Genomic DNA, 17,302 nt, shown 5'->3' on the forward strand with positions numbered 1-17,302 from the left:
AAACCATTATGCAAATTCTGCCCTGTTCTGTTAAATGCACTGAATGTCTCAAGCACTAATTCTGCACAAAATATTTCACCCTCGTTCAAAGAAGTTTAAAGACACAAATGTATGTATGCCTACAACTGTATTTAGATGCTTTGTCGTCCAAGGCTTCTGCGACATTGAGTGTTTGAAAAACATTTAACCTTTGTTCAATCCAATTTATTTGAGTATCTAATGCGTTATTCCATATCAAAGTTCTAGCGCGTCACAGGTCTTATTGTGTCCACGATGTAATTAAATTCTTGGGTGAATACATGGTTATTTAGCATAGAATAGAAGTTCCTTGGAAATGCAGAAGGAATGCTGTATTTAAAGTTGAATACTATAAATGTCCTTCATTTGAATGAATGAATGATAGACTGAAGAGATTGGAATGGGGGAAAAATTATTGCTCTTTATTCACCGCCCAACCAAATGTGATAACTCTCAGGAGGATTGTGGGAATTTTCAGCAATAATGTCCATGGCAAGAGCTGTAGTCTATGCCAAGAATCATTTACAAATATGCAGTTGAGTATAGACTATTTGTCAATATTGACATGAATCTGGGTGGTGTTCTCTCCACAGGACTACTCCAAATGCTCCCTGGTGAATTGGAGGCGACTATTTACTAAATGTCTAGAAGTGACTGAATTAATTAGTGTAAAACTGTGTGCAGCATTTCTCCATAAATTTGTCAAAACGTGATGTGTTTTGGAGTGGCTCAAATGAGTAAATGGCCACCTGTTTCAAAGTGAAATCTGAGTGGCCCGAGTGATTTTTACCTATTCTGACCTTGTCTTAAGAATGAAAGCAGTGTTGACCCTGGAGTTTGACAGTGTGACAAAAAGCTCTGTTCTTTGCTTTTTTGAATCAAACCTGACAAATCTCCAGTGGTGGAGAGAAAACTGCTGCTCAGCTGTGGAATAAACAGAGATAAAACAGTGCCCAAAGAAAGCCAAAGAGCATTTAGTAGTGAAACACCACAGATGGCCCCCATAAGGTCAAGGGCACAATACAATCCATGAACATAATGTGTGGACCAACTGTATGTCCCCCAAAAACAAAAAAAAGGTTTACACAAAGCTAGGCTTGGTTTTGCAATACTCTCAACCCTATATGTGTGATGTTGCCTTTAGACAACATGACAAAATTTGGCTCATTGTGATAAAATGAAATGCAATTCATGAATCTTTTTTATCAGGAGGGGCCATAACAAAATATTAGAAGCCTGTTAGATGTTTTAGAAATGATCATGTTTGTTTTTTTAAATAATTTTATTATATATTATAAATAGATTATATATCTGTATTAGACATATTTAGGCATAGGTTATTGGTTTTCTGGTAAAATGTATAAAATTATACTATATATACAGTGTATATATAATTATATACATTTTACCAGAAATTCATACTTATATTCATACTGTAAGATACCAGTAAGATATTTTAAAAGAAGTCTCTTATACTCACCAAGACTACATTTATTTGATCAGTACAGGAAAAAAACAGTAATATTGTGAATTATTATTTCTATTTAAAATAACTGTTTTCTATTTTATAGTGGAATCAGTTTCTGTGACAGCGAGTCAAATTTTCAGCAGCCATTACTCTACTTTTCAGTGTCACGTGATCCTTCAGAAATAATTCTAATAAACTGATTTGATGCTCAAGTGACATTTCTTATCACAGTTGAAAACATATTAAAACCTAATATTTTTGTGTATATTTTTTTGTTTATGAAGTTCTTTTTTATAACAATGTAAAAGTATTTTACTCCCGCACTTGCTCAATTGATTGCCTTACTGAAAAAAAATTTATATTATTTTCTTAAAGAAAAAAAAAAAAATCTTACCGACCCAAACTTTTGAACAGTTTAATATTTTTTTTTCTTTGTGAAATGGTATCATAAATGCATATTGTAGAGGGTAAATATCAAGCTTAAGTTGGATGTCAGCTCATGTTTTGAAAATAAAGACATAGAATAATTATTGCAATCATTGTTTTTCTCTTGCACACATAGTAACATGTGATTGATACATATAAAGTGTTGCATTGAGGAGGCATTGATGTTCTAAGAACTTCTGTGAGGATGAAGAATCCCTTCCTGGTGTCTCTAAACTAGTTTTAGTTTCTCTCTGGGCCCTGAAGCTCCTCCAGACTGTGGAACAGGTCACACATATTGAGGAAAAGCTGGAGAAGCCTCCTTATTGTTACATGCCACATTAGACATCCAAAGCGGGTAGCATACGCCAGTTAATGATTTCCATGCCCCTTTTCCTCACTCAATAATTTTATTTCCCTTACTCTTAGATGTAACTGCAATATCTATTGTGTGCACCTAACAAATCAGCTATGAAATCACAAATTCACTCCTCTCTGGATCCAGCCATGTCTCTTCGGGTGCTAATAATTCAAAGGCACACAATTACTGTGTTTTAAGACTTTGTGTTGTCTCGACATGGAGTTCCCAACACTGCAGGGATTCTCTTAACGTCTGCATCTGACTTATGCATTCACCTAAGGGAGGCTGAGATTCTAATACAAAAGGTACTTTGAATCCAAAATGGTATCTTATGCTCTTTTATCACCATTGATTTACTATCTATATTTTCGGAGAGAGATGCTGAATAATTGAGGAGGTCGGCTCAACATCATTCAGTGTTCTTTTATACACATTCCTGCATATCTAACAGAAGAATAGATAAAACTGGAACAGAATGTAGGCGGATAATACCTCCGAGTCCTGCCAGAGCTTCAGTAGTACAGCAGAGCAAAGATTTACTCACGATCTAAAATGTCAAGCTGGCTTTGTTTGTTCTCGACAACAATAAAGATGTTAATATTCACTGACTAACATCTCAGCTTTTTGATTCAAACAAGCAAACAAGATGAGAGAGAAAACACAATCGTTCCAGACAAACGATTACTCTTGCATGTGTAAAAGTGCTGTGCACAACAAAGCAATGAGACATTTTCCCTAAATGCCCGGCATTTACAATACCTACAGTGAATTGGGCTTTTTGTAAACATAAATGAGGTAAATGTCCTTGGGCTTTTCAGTTAATCCAACAATTCTTTTAACTTCAGGAAGCCTTTTTGCTGCAACTCTCACATCAAATTATAGCGAAGCACTGTCTCAAGGCACAATAACAACACTTCAGTTTCATTTTCTTGCTGTGTTTGCGAAACCTGCCAATTAATCATTGATGAGACCATTTAATGAGGCTCACCTAAAGCTTCTAGTTCTGCACCAGCTCTGCACTACATGTTTTCAGACAGAATGGAAAGTTCATGTGCATATTTACCCTCCATTAACAAAGACTCTGGGTTTCTGTATTGAATATTGTCTTCTAGTGTCAATATTAAAAGTCTTTACTTCAAAGTTCCAAACTTCAGTTTGAAAAAGCACAATTAAGAATCTATAATCTAATGTGACCAGAAATGTTCTGTTATTGTATACTGTAACTTATACTTGTATTATGTGTTACTCAATTAACCATTGAAACTTCTGTTAGAAATGCAATGCTTGAACCTTGAATCTGCATTTGTCAGATCAGAAACACGGGGCAAGTTGATTTGTCCCAATGTAAAACTTGGATGAAGTCTTGCACCGTTGGTGTTTGATCAAAGTCAAATCAAATTCGAAAGTCTCGACAGGGCATCTGGGACTTCGTCATTTAGATTTGCATTTATGTAGATTTACACTAATTGGAAAGAACATATTCATAAACCGTCCTTGAGTAAAGAAGCCGAAGCCCTCAGTCATAATGCAATTAAGAGCATGTAGCTTTCTTTCATTTAAACATTTAATCAATCATCTGTTCCTTGTTAACTTAAAAGGAAATATAAATGATAATACTATTTAAATGAAATGTAGAGTGACAAGGGATATTTAGGTCAGCAAATGAGAACAGAGCGCCCCACTTTGCAGATCCAAATGGGAACGGGGTGATTTGCATGTATGCAAATGAGGCATGTATTAATTACATAACTTTACTGTAAAAGTGCAATGCTTCCTTTGCTGTTCTTCCTTCCTATAAGGAACCAGTCAGAGATTATGGTGCTAACTGTATTTTGGAGTATGTGGAAGATAGAGCACTTTGTCATCTGACTCAAAGTGACAAAACCGTTTTATGTTTGACCTTGTGGACCATGCTTGATTTACAACGACTTCTTTCATAACACTCTTCTGCCATTATTCTCTTGCTTTGTAACCTTACAGAAAGATTGTACTTATAACAAAACACAAAGGTTGTCAAAGAGGCTTTTTTTTTTTTGAAGGCAAGCAAATGTTAGAAAAAATCTTTTGAATGTAACTTACAGTTCTTACATCTTTTGAGATTTTACAACTCGTGCATTATCCAAACCACAATAGTTTTCTGCTAAAAACATTTTCATCTTTAAAAAAAGAAAGATAGCTATAATACCATGTTTTTGATCCTTTTATGTGTGATCATACAATATAAATATGTGTATACAACAACGATAACAATGTATACAACAATGAATTTCATAACATTTTCCCCCATAACCTAAAATAAAGTCATTGGGGTCCAGTGTTGTTTGGAGCCCATTTAGTTTGAAATCTAATAATAAAAAAAAAAAAAAAAAAAATAGGGCACTGTGTTAAATTTAATTAATGTATTGTATTAATTTTCTGGATTTTTTTTTTTTTTTTTTTTTTTTTTTTTACAGGTGTTTTACCTATTTTGAATTTTTTTATTAAAATTAATGGATAATGTTGTTAATGAGCTCCAAGTACTTTTTTATTTTTATTTTGGTGCGAACTTTCCATTTAAAGGTGTAATTGTTCTGGTCTTTAGTGCAAATGTCACAAGGCTAATCTTTGTGTTTCAGAGATGCAAGACAATGATTCAGTGCACCGTTTAATGTGACAATTTAATGAATCTTGAAGATCATTATTAGGTTATTAAAAAAAAAAAAAAAAAATTCTATGCACTTGTATATTTAATTAAAACCTTCATAAACTCTTCAGAAGGTAATAATGGATTGGGTTTTCCAACCACTGACATTTAAAATACCTCATCCTGTGTTTCCTGCCACATAATGGTTTGCAGTTTGTCATTTTCTCTCTCTCTCTCTTTTTTTTTTTTTTTTTTTTTTTTTACGCAGGCCCTGAGTGATGCTGAAACCCTCTGGACTACAACAGGGCTGTTTCGTGCATGGTTTCCAAAGATGTTTTGGAGAATCTTCATCCAGTGTTAAATCTCATGGAGCAACACAGTCACGGTTCTGTAGATTTTAGCTAAAAATGTATCGCTCATTAAATAAACACATCAGACGTATTTCCATGGTTCCTGCAGATATGGAAATGTCTGAAATGAGATTTTAATAGAGGCCTCTCAAACGCACGTCCTCTGTGAGGCATTTGAATCTACCAGACAAATATATTTGTGAAGTGTTGTTTGATAGTTTTCAAGTAATCACAGCAAATCATATGGCAGCCCCCATATTTCTTTTGACAGAAGAGTGCAGCCTAATTAAACATGCACAACTGGAGAAGAACACATGTTAATTTAATGTAACAAAAATGTTGATTTTTATGCAGGCCTTTTTAAAATATTAATAAGCTAGGCTTGAATTTCACGATGCATCAAAGCATTTCATGATATGCTAATGTGATGAATGCTGCCTCATTCTCTAACGAGCTGGACAGAACATTGGTCCAGACCAGACCTACAGGCTTGAATCCGCTTGCTCACAACCACAAACTGCTTAATTACAGGCTCATAGTTCAGAAAAGACCTTGTGATTTTTAGACTTGTCAAAGGGACCACAAAAAAATGACTTATACATTTGTTCAGAGCTAATTAGTTAAGACCTGAACACTATTAGAGAGATGAAAATGAATCATGTTCTTGTTAAAAACCTGTGAGTATTCGAGTGACTGTTTTGCACAGTCAAGGCCAAACTACATCAGAAGCAATAACCAAGGATTAAATAAAACAAATTTACAATTTATTCATGAATAGAATTTGGTTTGAAAAGAAGTTTTATTGCAGCTCTTTGATACGTTTTGGTGGTCTTTTACACACTGACTCTATCAAATTTGCAATTTGGAGAAACTCATTAGTCAGAATTTCTCTTTTAATTAAGACTTACTGGTGCAGTAGGTCCTCTACTGAATAGCAGCACTTGCGGTTTTCGTTGCATTTTCATAACACGCTAAAACATGCATACAATAATAAATAAAATTGTTATGTTTACGAATTTTGCTGAAGGTCAACTCGGGACCTAACCGTTAACTTAAAACAAATAAATAAATAAATAACAAGGGTTGATTTTAGAACACGTCCACAAAATCACAGCATCGAGAGGTGCAATTCCTCGAGTAACCAATAGGTGGCGTATTAGTCCTGTACATCATCGATGAGCGGCATCTACCTGACACTCTACCTGCACGAGCTCTGCTGCATTAGCCTATTCAGCGCAACTCTTTCCGTAAAAAGACGTACCTTTCAATACCTAATATTTGCTTCAAATTTCTAACCACACCAACATACATTTAAAAATTGAATGATTAAATAATTACTACCTGACATTAACTAAATTTCTGTATGCGCACCTATAGACAGTGAAAACACAAAATACTAAAAATGCTGTCTAGTCACGCGGTTCGGTAGGTTTGAGACACAAATGTATTTACCTTCAGAGAAACACTTGTCTTAAAAGACTGTTGGCTGCATTCTTTTACGAAGTGTTTTTGCGCGGTGGCAGTTTGAAAGTGCCTGCTTACATTTCTCAGCTTGTGTGAGAACTTCCACATTTTATGTCCCTGAACCAATCAGAAATTGGGTCTGCACCTTTATATATTAATTTGACATTTCTAACAGCCGAACGAATTAAAAAGTAAAATAAAAAGAGAAAAAAGTAGGCTAATAATTACCACTGTTTGAAAATGGGGCGTTTAAAGAAACTTTTGACTTAGACATTGTTTTACAGTATTTTGGAAATATTTTCGGTGTCAGCTGGAACAGGCTGTAGAAGAGAAAAGTTTCAGTGCATTGGCGTTATTGCCTTGAAGGCTATGCTTTGTTTGAATAATTAATCTTCTCTTTGGTGTATCCGGGGATGAAGATGTGACGCGTGGATAGGATTTTTCTCAGGAAAAAAGGGAATGTGAAAATGAAAGACAGACAAGAGCCAGAACAGATGTGATGAGATGTTGTGAAAGGATATCTATTCTGGCATGCCCTCTACATCCTTAATCCTCTCTCTCTCTCTCTCTCTCTCTCTCTCTCTAACACACTCTTCCTTCCTCCCTCTCTCCCCTCTCCCCCTCTCTTAGCCCTATGTGACTCTTCAGTTAACAAACAGCATTTTCTTCTGCATCTGCTCTAATCATTGTAAGTACAACATCGTATTATGTATCTATTGTTTTCTTTCGTATTGATATTTTAAATACAAAATCAATATGCATTTAAAACATGATGCACGCAATTATATTTAAAAAACGCGACAGTTCACAATTATTACAGATGTGATTATTTACTATTGTTTTAACTACTGACTTTTATTGCCTGTCATTGTATGTATGACTGTATAGTTCCCGATCTCTGCATGTGTTTGTAAGTGTTGAAGTTTTTATTTTATTTTAATTTAATTTTTTATTATTATCATTTTTTATCCATAGTCTGTCTAACCCGCATTCCTAAAGTGCGCTGTATCAAATACAAACTAATCTGACCTGAACCGTGGCAGTTTTAAGAGCGAGCAGTTTCTTGATAAAACGCAATAAAATGGAATTAGTGGATCGTATAAAAAGTTGTTTGGAGGGGAATGTCTCCGTAGTGAGGGAATTTTGTTCATGCACTTAATTGGTAACTTCTTAAATATTTATATACCATTGTGAAGGAAACCGTTTTAGAGCATAAAACAGATCTGAGTTATGTTAAATAAATCTTTTTTTTTTTTTTCAAATAATAATTTATTACACGAGTAAATCAAGTTAAGATAGGCTACTATAAAACATTTGTGAACATTTCAAAATTCGAAATCCATGATTCAATCCATGCTTATCGTGAAATTGATTTGTAATACAATTTTAAATATTGTGAAAAAAAATATTTGTATTATTTTTTGCATTTATGATATAGTTTCCCAAATAGTTCCAGGGAGTCACGAGGTGAAAAGTATAAATGCTGCTCAGGATGCCAGTCTCTGTAGGCTAATTCATCAATATATCGATCAAATAATTTGCTATCACATTCTACTAAACATGGTGCTGTTTCAACTGTCAGGATTCTTCTACATTCGCTTTTGTACAATGACCTGAGATGGCCTTAAGTTACTGGCACAAGACTAACTTCAGTAATCGTTCCAGGTGTAAAAACATTGTTTTACAATCTTTTAAGACGAAGGCGCGTTGGATAAATAGACGCAATAAGCATTCTTTTTGCGAAACTATATTAACCATTTTTCAATATAATAACAATATTATTTGTCTGTTTAACCGGTTTATATATATATATATATATATATATATATATATATATATATATATATATATATATATATATATATATATATATATAATATATATATATATATATATATATATAATGCTACTGACTGATTTCTGCAGTCTATACCCAACTCTAAATAAAATGAAAGAGGCTTGCCGTCGCTTACACTTGTTCGTTATGTTATCCACAAAAGTATGGAGTAACGCAAAGGAAGAAAGAAAAATCCCCATCTATACATTTTCACCTTCATTTGTCCCTTTATTGACCCATTTATGTCCCTAATTTATTGATAGGCTTCCTGAGCAGCTCCAGCTTAATTCAGTGACAACATTTGCATATATCTTATAGAGTTTGTTTACAAAAAAAAAAGTTATCCGGTATTATTATAATTATTATTATTATTATATATATATATATTTTTTTTTACCTGATTAGCACTTAGTATGACTGTTTTAAATGCAAATAATAGCTAACTTTTAAATAAAACAATACATAACTTTAAAAAACGACGCGTGAATATTCGCAAATATTAGTAGGCTATTGCTTTTTATGCGAAATTTTACATAACAATGTAAAAAAGGAATTAGGCCTACACTGATATTTTATATATTCGCACCCTATATCTACTGTATGGGCTATAACTCAAATGTGGCTCCTGATGTTTTCCCTTTTACAATCTCCACTCTTCTACCCCACCCCGTTAAAGACTCTCTCTCTCTCTCTCTCTCTCTCTCTCTCATGTGCTGTCTGGGAGGGGGAGCCCTGCCTCCTTCCTCAGATCAATGCCCTGGCCACTCACTTTCTGATGTTGCACGACGGGAAATGCTTTGAATACTTGCGACATGGCCGCTTGCATTGATTGCCAAGATTGGCAGCAGTAACCATCGTCTTCTGTCGCTTCTGTTTAAGAGTAGAGAGGGAAAACGCGATAAATATACTTACAACTGCTCTCAGCGGTTTTGACAGTTCAACTTCATACAGCCAAAGCGGGATTCCCTCTTCGGTCAGTGGAAGCGATACACTTCAGTTTTTTTTTTCTTTTCAGTTTTTTTCTTCCCTTTCTCTGCTACTTCACATCAGTGTACATTATTTGTAACCAGTTTGTAAACCAATAACGGGATACGGCGAAGACGAGCGCTTGTTTGACCCTGCTCACATCAAGGTAAACTTTTAGCATTGGTAACCTGTCGTCCGTGATTTCATACATCTTCATGTTGTGTTTAACGTAGATTTGCGCCGTAACACTGCAGCTGTTGTGTTGCTATATTTGCGTCTTCATTACAGAAGCTTTACATGAATTGTCCAAACTATCTGAAACGTTTGGCTTGTCCAGGATTGATATTTGTCTTAACGGTAATTTTCAGCGAAGAGTGCCGCGTGATACTCCGTAAACCGATGTGACGAGGAGCATTTTTCTTCGCAAAAAACCTGAAAAAACCTTGACGACGAACAGAAAAAAGTTCAACAGACATTATCCAAGTGGTTCTTCAACGTTATCCCAGCAGTTATAATGTTTTGTCTGAACTTCACTGTCCGCTGTTCAACTATTGCAGTGTAGCTTTTTCACAAACGCACGCGCCGCCGGAAACAATTATGCGCAGGCCTGATTACTAACAATGTCTGTATGATTATTAATCTGGATGCGGTGCAATTTAATAAGTTTTATTTCTGAGTAATAGATAGCCTGTAGTTGTCACCGGACGGCGGCTAAGTTTCCTGCACAGGAGGTAATTTCACTTCTGTCCACAGAGCGGTACTATTCATTGATAATAACGGGAGAAGCGCTGCTAAAGGTACAGTAACCCACTACTGGCAATAATCCGTCGTTTTAACTTTCTCTCTGTTATTAAAAAATACATAATAAATAAAATAAAGCTTTGTTTGTTTAAGATCGGATACGTCTCCTGTCTGTAAGGGGCAATTTAAAGAAAAAAATGTTTGAAGGCAAAATTGTTCTTATGCGATCTTGGGAATTGTTTCTCAACTTTCGCTCGAGGTCAGACAATTTGATCTGAAGAATGCATAAGCCATAAATGAAATAGAAGTACTCGTCCAAAGCTGATCCATTGAGAGACAATAAGCAACTTGGACAAGCAGACTCATTAGTCTCCCAGCTTGAAAAAAAACAAGAACAACGGTGCTTTGAAACACTGCATTTAGACTGAAAGTAAGTGAACTCCGGGAATTGTTACGTGGTTATTAATTTTATGAGAATGTCTGATATTTTATGAACGATTATTGCACTTATTAAAAATGTCTGCCTTTGTTTACGTAGGCCTATTTATCGTTTTTATTTTAAAACCATGACCAGAAAGGTGTAAAGAAAAGACTTAAAAAAAAAACTTAAAACAAAATCAGATAGGCTAGTTGTTTAAAATGACACTCACGGTGAATTTCTATTCAAAATAATTTCAGCAAAATAATTAAACGTTTATTTTCCATTATGCGATTTATAGGAATTAGTGTTTTTTTTCCTTATTCTGCCTTTGTTTTTAGTTTTGTGCTACATGATGCTTTTGAGATTTCCGATGAGGTATTGAGAGGACAAATGGAGCGCAGTGTGTGTGAACTCAGTCTGTGGGACACAAGATAGCCCATCATCTCATGGGTGTTTCCCAAAAGTAGACACTCATAGACACAGATAAGCCCTTTTCGACTGCTGCACGAGATGCGATAATATTTTAATACGGAGCATAACACAGCACACCGACTTATGACGGAACTGAAAGGTTTTTGAAAACTCCTGAAGCACCTCAGACACGTCAAAAGGGACATTTAAAAATATTACAAAAAAATAACATAAATTACTTATTGTTAAACACTTTCGCGGAGCTAGAAAGCCCAACAGTGTCTTCCTTTTTTGCTTTTTAAACCTCAGAGCATACAAGCTTTGTTGATCTCGCGCATGGACGCAACCTGACACCTTAACTAAACACAGCTTAACTTTGCTAGTTTTTCTCTCCTGAAATCGTGTCCAGTCTGTAAGAATAACCGGGTGTCTAATAATACATTCTTGTCTTAAGTGAGAGGGGGCTGTTTGAAAAACAATCCCCTTGGCTTGTCCCTCTGTTGGGGTGAAGTTGAGCCCGTAATGGCATTTTGTTTTGAGCAGTTGCTGTTAGCTGTTCCCTCATAAGGTAAGATGGCACTGGAGTCCAATGGGACATTTATAATTAGACTGCCAGTTCAGCACATTGTCCTGATTGCTATACAGGGATATGCTGCACTCAATAGAGAACGACTTATTAACTGCCTTTGAGAAATGTGTCTGTTGCCTATCCCTTGCGTTTAGTTACTTCTTCTAAAGTCATGCATTGAAAAGACAAACCATTATCACCTTTATTAATTCAACCAAATGTAAAAATCAATTAAACGTGCTATTTAAACTTATAAAAATCCATTCTCTTTTATTATTAAGACACATCACAAATGTACGCACCCGTGTAAATCAGCCTAATATTCTTCACGGATCGCTGTTAAAAGTTTAAACGCTGTTTTCATTCAACCCTATTTTCAGTGCACATGCTGGATTTCCCCGAATGTGGACAGAAATGAAGTATGAATGAAGGTTTACGTGCGATTTTATAACGATATCACAGACAAACGCAGTTTCATTTTCTCTGAGATTAAAGCGTTTGAGATAATGACGATCTGTTCGTCTTTTTTTTTTTCTTCAGGTCTTTCTGGCCGTGGATTTGGGGAGGATCTTGTGGTTTTGTGCAAGCAAATAACATTTCCTTGCTGGATCTGGCAGATCGCAGACGAACGCTTATGGTTCCAGTAAGTTCAGAGATTTGGAACGTATTCTATTTTGCGATGCCTCGCTTGAATTTGAATAGATCTAATGTACTGAGACTTGACAGCTGGAATATGTATTTTAACACATGAAGTTAGGTTGTACTTTTTGACTCATTCTTACAACTCATCCAGAGTAATTTTAGTTTTAGATTATATACAATGATGATAATTTGCATTTTTAAAATTAATAATCAGTTTATCTCAAAATATAAGTTGGTAAAACTGTTACAGAGTGTCAGTATGATATTTTATTTAGAGACTGAGTAGCTGTAATTTCATGCCACCAAAATGCATTTAATTTAAACTTTAAATGCATGCAAGATTTTTGCTAAAACATTTTCCTCTTAGGGAATGTGTTTTGTGGGTTCTTTTAATTTTTTAGGTACATAATACAAGTCACACCACTTTATTTGGTACTCAGTATTTCATATTATTAATTATCATTTATTTTTTTTATTTTTTTGAATGAGAGAACTGCTTTTCTCTGCATTCAGTTTATTGTAAGTGCAGCTGCATAACTGTGTACCTCTGTTATGAAGGGACTTGTGATTGCTTCTTTAGAGACATTAATTGCAAACTGGCTTCAGTCGAATGCATTATCAGTTCTAAAATCTGGACAGTAAATGAACTTTGAATTATTCTCCTTCATGTGCCACAGTCTGTTGTTTCCAGAGGTTGTCTTCCATATGTTTTAGTACTTGTGAAATATTGTCTCAGATTTCCCTTCCATCAGTTTTGAGTTTTAATCTGTTTTCAGTGGTTTTAAACAGCTCTGGCATTTATAAAAAAAATATTGCAATTGTTTTACGTACATTTTTATTCAACTAATTTTATTTTACTCATTGTTTCTTTTTGTAAAGCAATACGTCTTTAATGTTTAAATTATGCTTATATGTCTTAGGTGGATGTATATTAAAAATTGTCTTTATTATTGTAATGTAGCAGTGTGCAGGCCAGTTTAGTATTTAGTGGAAAGGAGCATGTTGAGGTGGTGGAAGATGCTCAGGTGTAAGTCTCATCTGGCTCTGTCTTGTATTGGAGGGGTTAGAACCGTGCCAGCAGAATCCTAATGATAAACAACACTGGTGGTAAACAACAGCAGGCCTGGTAAAGGTAAGCAGCATGCCAGCCGTAGGGGAGGAATGCATGAGAAGGAAATGTGGCAGCACATGTTGTGACATCTGTCTTTATAAGTGTTAGCTAATTTGCTGTGGAATATTTCAACAATGATCAAAACCAATGGCAACATGTTTATTAGAAGGCTTTTTTTCCTTTTGTGGCAGAATCTCTCAAGTTTCTGGAATGTGTTATTGAAGCTTTGCTGCACTTTTAATTATAGTAAGTTTAGGCTACTAATTAGCAAAGTGAGGAAGACACAAGGAAGGTGGTGTTTTCTTGTAGGTGATTTTCAGGTCTTGAATGACGGTACATAAGGCATGAATTTCTTTTCTTATTGAAAGCATCGCTTTGATAACTGGTTGTGTTTATACATGTGTCGATGTTTGAGTGCATGCAGAACGTGGCTTTTCTCGCAGCCATCCACTGTATTCCTACTGAATGACAGATCCATTGTCATCAATGAAGATGGCACACTGACAGCTGCTCACAGATCCCCAGGGCTTTCAGTATGATTTTTATGATTTAATGATTAACATAGGCAGGAATGCTGACCCTGGACACACAGAAATCTAATCAGAGCTGTAACAATCAAATGACAGATAGTAAATAAATAGATTTGTAGTCTTGTGAAAACCTTTAACATTAGGACTTAAGTATTTCTTTCCTCCAGCGCAAGTATAAATTATCCAACCTATACTTATCTGTGGCTTAACAACACACCCAAATTGCAGTCTTGCGCCTGAAAAAAAAACATAGAGAAGCTATAGCTCAGGAGGCCTTGTGAAATGCCAATACAGATGGCCGTGTTTTTCAGTGACAGTCCTCACTGAAAAGGCCTTTTTTCTTACAGTGTTTTATGCTTTTTGCCCCTTTGCAACCTCAGGTCTATAGGTTACACTCACACGGGTATATAAAATTCAAGACATCTTTGATGTCTTGGACACTCTTTGTAAATGAAGGGCACACCTTTTGTCCACTACTGAAAACACATGTTCATCTACGGCCTGTTGCTGCACAATAAAGCGGAGACACGGAAGCTTTTCACTCTGAAATATTACTAAATGCATTTTTATGCTCATTTTCTCACAGAATTTGCCTGATAACAGGATGTGCTCTTTGAATGTATCCCACACTCCATTGCTCGAATCAAAATATCTTGAACTTGGTATTGCGTGAAATTAGGTGCATGACAAACATACCTTCAACATTATTGAATATTTTCCTACTGTTCTCTCTCCTATAGCTTTTTCATAAGTACACATGAATATGTAGATTTAATGCTAGGGATCTCTGGGACGGTGAGGTTGTTGACACTGGCTTTATTGGTGGTTATAATCAGCATTATCAGGTCTAGGATCTGGTGTAGCATATTGTTTTTTTTTTTCAATCAGAAGAAGATTTCTGCGGTGCAGTGGAAGATTCTGGGTCCATTTCCATTTCAAAGGGGTTTGCTGTGCTTGCTGGCAGTAATTAAAATGCAGTGGTTTGGAGCTCATATACACACATACGCTCTGGGGTGGAGGGTTTGCTGGGAGAGAGTGAGCACGGAGAACCGTGTGCAGGCGGTTGACTCCTGCATGTGTCTCAAAATGCACTTATAATTTTGTACAAATGTTTATGCCAGTCCGTGCTTTTTTGCGGAGAGCTTGTCTCCTGGCCAAAACCATTTCAAGACAAAGTTAGTTTGTGTTTTCCTTAACCTTCTTGTTGTGGCCTCCTCTCTCTCTCTCGCTCGCTACAGCTGCTCTCTGACACACAGGCTTTGGCACGTGTTTAACCTTTAATTGGTGCATAAATAAATAATGAGAATAAATCTTTTGATATGGACTCTGTGTTTAGGACTAGTCCTTTTCTGCTCGCAATTGCCCTTGGATTTTCCCTTCACCATTTTCATCCTCAAACTAGCTTAGTAGGATATATTGCTGAATGGCAGATCAGTTGTAGTGTTTGATATTATATTTATTTATTTTTTTAGAGGGAATTCACTATTGAAGATGCTGAAAGGTTTTGCAGATGCTGTATGATGTGTATAAGCATCGTAAAAAATAATTGGAAAGTTCTATGATTTTGCTGAGGCTTCTTGTTCATTTTTTATTATTAATAAAAGGAACTCTGAGGACAGGTTATGGTTTCATCATGTTTTTTGGGATATGAATGACAAGTATTGATGAGTTCATTTAAAAAGCATTAAATTGTTATAATTGAGAGTTAGTAATTCCCTGTAATGTTCATCTGTGAAACTCCACAAATCATCAAATTCAGTGACTTTTTATTCTAGCGTTATCACTTTACTCTTTAAAAGACTCCAAAAATGCTGTCCTGAAAACAGAGTAAATCTTTTTGTTCAGATCGTAAATTTCATATTATGGTATTGTGTTGGCTAAATTGTCAAACACAGATTAAGAGAATCAGGTCCTTGTTGGACGCTAGGTGCTTTTTTGAACACAATATTTGATAATCCCAGTCATACACTGTAAAAAAAATTGCTAATTAACCTAAGATGCTACATTTACCATTACAAAGGGATTTGTGCGGCTTTCAGCAGAAAACTCTGCCTACTCTGAGCACTCTGCCTTTAGATCAGATGTCAGCAAGTAAGATCAAGCTGTCAAATTGAACTCTACCTTACTTTTATAGTACACGTGTTTTTTTTTTTTTTTGTGAAATATGTATATCAATAAATAAATAATTCTTTAATTTTCTATATTCTATCACAACATGGAGATATATATGTGTTAAGAACGTGTGTCAAAGAAATAAACACTTGAGAGCAGTTCCTCTCAAGACAAAAGGGCCTTTGAATTCTCGTGAACTTTTCTGTTTTGTGAAAGAGAGCCTGTTGCGGTCTTCTTAAATGGTATTGTAATCACTTAGGCTCTGGTTTTTGTGATAATGAGAATCTTCTAGAATGATGAAATGTTGAAGCTGGTAGCTGATTGCCAACTCATTCTGCTAGTTGGTAGGACATTTGAAAGTCTGGAAATTTTTATGGAAAATTAAGACTCCAAAATCACATCACCCACAGTTTTTTTGTGTGTATGTATGGAAACTCAAGATGCATAAAGCCAGAAGCAAATTAAAGTGACAAAGGAGGTTGGTAAGGAGAGGAGAAGAATGCTGTGGCTGTGTGTCTGACAGTAGTTAAACTGAAGTATTTCTGAAACCAGCCCCTTTTGTTTCCTTATTCCATGATTATGTGCACCCGCTTACAGTTTTAAAGGCTTTCTGCCATCGGTGTACATGTGCGTCACAAGAAAATGGCTTCAGCAGACCAAACCTCAAGTGTCTCTCTCTCTCTCTCTCTCTCACACACACACACACACACACACACACACACACACACACACACACACACACACACACACACACACACACAAACACTCACTCACTTATCTCCTCCTCTCTTTGCTTTTTTTCTGAAGAAGTGAAAGGCACTACTACCTGACTGTCAGTGGAATAAAATGTAGTGCAGCAGCAAACAGACAAATTGAGAGAAAGCACTTGACTACCGTTATGGATGTGTCCATGAACAGCTTTTGATGATGGGTCAAGTGGTGACAGCAGCTAATGTGATGAGAGAGTGTGTGTGTCTGCATGTTAGCATGATCTCCCATTCTTGCCTTCAAAGTTTAGAGAGCTGCTTGTCTGAGTGGTCTCCATGTGAAGGCCTGCAGCAGCTAATGATGTTGTGATGTCTTAATTCAGAGATGTGGCTGTGGAGCTGGGTCTCTCTGTTCAGAACTGTATGGAGTGAGGGTGGTTTCAGAAGATCCTGTAGCGGTCATGGTTCCTCCGGTCATGGCTCCACTGGCTTAAGCTGCAGTCACATTTACAGTTATTTCAGTAGAAATACGTGTGGTAAGGAATTTTG

At 35.8% G+C, this 17,302-nt stretch overlaps 1 protein-coding gene across 12 annotated transcripts in view; it reads left to right on the forward strand.

The window, feature by feature from the left end:
• Window positions 1-7,376: 7,376 nt before the first annotated feature.
• The window catches only part of LOC109066226 (transcription factor SOX-6-like), a 150,932-nt gene continuing 141,006 nt past the window's right edge, over window positions 7,377-17,302 (forward strand). For 8 of the 12 annotated variants that reach the window (XM_042759952.1, XM_042759965.1, XM_042759951.1 and 5 more), the window contains exons 1-2: window positions 9,286-9,676; window positions 12,192-12,294. The gene's annotated coding sequence lies outside the window, so the exon portion shown is untranslated. Of the gene's footprint in view, window positions 7,396-9,285; window positions 9,677-9,697; window positions 10,682-10,756; window positions 11,652-12,191; window positions 12,295-17,302 lie in introns of those variants that run through there. The other 4 variants (XM_042759953.1, XM_042759948.1, XM_042759950.1 and 1 more) reach the window with 3 other exon arrangements.

This window comes from Cyprinus carpio, chromosome A7 (genome assembly GCF_018340385.1).
Source record: "Cyprinus carpio isolate SPL01 chromosome A7, ASM1834038v1, whole genome shotgun sequence".
NCBI classification, from domain to species: domain Eukaryota; kingdom Metazoa; phylum Chordata; class Actinopteri; order Cypriniformes; family Cyprinidae; genus Cyprinus; species Cyprinus carpio.